Source organism: Diceros bicornis, chromosome 33 (genome assembly GCF_020826845.1).
Source record: "Diceros bicornis minor isolate mBicDic1 chromosome 33, mDicBic1.mat.cur, whole genome shotgun sequence".
Classification (NCBI taxonomy): domain Eukaryota; kingdom Metazoa; phylum Chordata; class Mammalia; order Perissodactyla; family Rhinocerotidae; genus Diceros; species Diceros bicornis.
The window spans coordinates 35,192,338-35,195,953 of NC_080772.1; the positions used below are offsets into that span (position 1 = coordinate 35,192,338).

The 3,616-nt window shown below is 39.4% G+C and overlaps 1 pseudogene; it reads left to right on the forward strand.

Moving 5' to 3' along the window:
• Positions 1-2,436: 2,436 nt before the first annotated feature.
• On the forward strand, positions 2,437-3,134 carry LOC131396642 (solute carrier family 7 member 13-like; annotated as a pseudogene).
• Positions 3,135-3,616: the final 482 nt, after the last annotated feature.

Genomic DNA, 3,616 nt, shown 5'->3' on the forward strand with positions numbered 1-3,616 from the left:
TGGTGTTTAGAAGCTTGATTATGATGTGTCTTGGCATGAATTTCTTTGGATTTATCATGTTTAGAGTTCATTCAGCTTCTTATATCTGTACGTTTATATCTTTTGCCAAAGTTGGGAAATTTTCAGCCATTATTTCTTCGAATATTTTTCAAGCCCACCCTTTTTCTCCTCTTCTCTGGAACTTCGATGCCACAAATATTAGATCTTTTGTAATAGTCCCACAAAAATCACTGAGATTCTATTCTTTTTTTTTTCAGTTTGCTTTCTCTCTATGGTACAGATCGGATAACTTCTACTGTTCTATTATACAGTTCGCTCATTGTTTCCCTTATTCTCCATTCTGCTGTTGAACCCATCCATTGAGTTTTTAATTTATTATTATATTTTTCAGTTCTAAAATTTCCATTTTGTTTCTCTTTATATATTTGATTTCTCCACTGGGTTTTCCTACTTTTTCATTTCTTTTAAGTATGCAATACTTTTAAGCAATACTTGCTTATTGAAGAATTTTTATGATGACTACTTTAAAATCTTTGCCAGATAATTCCCAAGTCTGTGCCGTCTCAATAATGTTGTCTGCTAATTGTCTTCTTTGTTCAAGTTGAGATTTCCCAGGTTCTTCGTATGATGGACGATTTTCTATTGTATCCTGGACATTTGGATATTATATTATTAGACTCAAGATCTTATCCTGGAACTAGAAGCTCCTAAATACATCTATTAATAGATTGGTTTATGTCTATCCACAGGGGCAATATTGATCTCTAATTATAATAAAAGAATGAGTGTGTCCCCAAAGAAATTCTTTCATATGCAACCTAATCTATACTGCTAAAATGTCCCCCATTGATCTCTGTCTCCTTGTACTCATGCCCTAAGGTACTGCCCTCCCCTTGATTGTGGACTGAACTTGTGGCTTGTTTCTAAGGAATAGAATACAGCAAAAGTGAAGGGATGTCATTTCCAAGATTATATTACAAGAGACCTTGACTTCTGTCTTATTAGCTCTCTCGCTTTCTGATGGGTCAAGCCAGATGCCACATGGTGTCCTGCCCTATGAGGAGGCCCACATAGAAAGAATCAAGTAGGGCCTCCAGCCAACAGCTCATGAGGGACTGAGGCCCTTAGTCCAAGAGCCTGCAAGAAACTGAATCCAGCCAACAACATAGGAGTGAGCTTGAAAGTGGATCCTTCTCCAGAGGAGTCTTGAGATGCAGTTTCAGCTGCATGATTGAAGTCTTATGAGAGATCTAGAGCCAAGGACCCAGCACCCACATTCCCGACCCACAGAAACTGTGAGATAATGTTGTTGTTTTAAGTCACTGACTTTTGGGGCAATTTGTTAGTCAGCAGTACACACAAGTGCAATTATTAAGCCCTGATAGGTCTGGTCCTCTGATGGGTATTTCACATATGTTACTCACTCAGTTCTATGGAAAAGACTCTATGATAAAATGAAATGATTATCCTCATCTTACATATGGATCAGAAAATATGGGGCCGGCCCCGTGGCTTAGTGGTTAAGTGCGCACGCTCCGCTGCTGGCAGCCCAGGGTTCGGATCCTGGGCGCGCACCAACACACCGCTTCTCCGGTCATGCTGAGGCCGCGTCCCACATACAGCAACTAGAAGGATGTGCAGCTATGACATACAATTATCTACTGGGGCTTTGGGGGGAAAAATAAAAATAAATAAAATCTTAGAAAATATGGATTCAAAGAAATAAAACAACTTACTAAAAATCATTCAGCTACTAAGTGGCAGATGTGGGAGTCAGACCCTGGCCCACTTAAATTCAAAATTTACATTTTTTACATTAATTTACAGTTCCTCCTTTTGGAATACACTTTTTAACGTATTAGCTCAGAGTCACATAATTTCAATGCTGTACCTCCAAAGGAGAATTCTCTGCCCAAAACTTCTTAAATCTTCCTTTCTTAATTAGCTGTGACTAACTTATTCAGTGGCGTACGTGATTTTTCAAAGACGGATTTATTGAGATATAATTCACGTACAACTCACCCATTTAAAGTGTATAATTGGATGGGCTTTGGGTATATTACATTATTAATTATTTTAACTTGTGGTAAAATATATATAACATAAAATTTGCCATTTAAGTGTACAATTCAGTGGCATTAATTATACTTGCAATGTTGTGCAACCATCACCAGGCATATTTGAATTTCTAAATAATTAACATGTGAACTACTTTAACTGTGGGCTTAAAAGAGTTCACAAAATCTTAGAACAATTCACAAGCTAACCATTTTTAGAACAAAGTTAAATGTAATAATAAAATGCTTATGTAAGAATGATAGCTAAATCAAGAAAGCATGTTGCAGAAGAATCATAGGGGGAATGTATAAAAGTTAGCAATCCACATAAAATTTTAAAACTATTTTCAGGATTGAAAAAAAGGAAAAAGGCAAAAGCATGTAACTCCTGAGGGCAATAGTATTCTTCCGTGGAAATATTTTATTATTTAATGGCACAATAGGGGCAGGAATCCTGTGTCTCCCAAAGGGGTATTAAAATACTCCTCACTGAACACAGCTGTCTCCCTGAGTATTTGGGCTGCTTGTGCCATAGTGACTGTCTCCACCACTCCCAGTCACGCAGGGCTGGGAACGACCTTCCTAGAATAGGAGCTGCCTATTATTTCCTCAAAAGATCTCCGGGATCTTTCATTGCTTTCCTCAGTCTTTGTATCAAACTTTTTATTTATCCCTTAGGAATAGCTGCTCAGACCTTGTTAATATCTACCTATATAATTCAGCCTTTCTATGCTTGGTGCCCAGCTCCACAGCTACCAAAAATATGTCTAGCTTTGGCTACTTTGTGGTCACTGGGACTTCTGAACATGCAAGGGGTGCTAACAGTGGCTGGGTTTCAAACTCTCAGTACTTTGGCGAAGACGATTGCCCTCTGCTTCATTTCCCTAACTGGGATTGTGCTGATAGAGACTGGGAAAAAGAAGAATGTGGCCAAGTTTGAGAATGCTTTTGACCCTGAACTTCCTGGTGCCTTGCAGATTGCAGAAGCCTTACTTACTCCAAGGGTCATTTGCTTATCCTGGCACATCACCTCTAATCAACATAGCAGGTATATCCATTTCTGAAATACTTTTATAGCAGGCATAAAGTTTTGTCTACAATTCTATAGAGAAAGAAATATCTGATTCGTTTATTTTGGGCGCAATTTAATCTGCTCCGCACTACATGGATGTAGCACAGCTTAGTCATCATTAAGCCTGGGTATATAATCATTTATCAGAATACGTAGAATTTGGGCTGGTCCCGTGGCTTAGCGGTTAAGTGAGCAGGCTCCACTACTGTTGGCCCGGGTTCGGATCCCGGGCGCGCACCAACGCACCGCTTCTCCGGCCATGCTGAGGCCGCGTCCCACGTACACCAACTAGAAGTATGTGCAACTACGACATACAACTATCTACTGGGGCTTTGGGGGAAAAAAAGGAGGAGGATTGGCAATAGATGTTAGCTCAGAGCTGGTCTTCACCAGCAAAAAGAGGAGGATTAGCACGGATGTTAGCTCAGGGCTGATTTTCCTCACGAAAAAAAAAAAGGAATACGTAGAATTTAGTGTTCTTCACGTC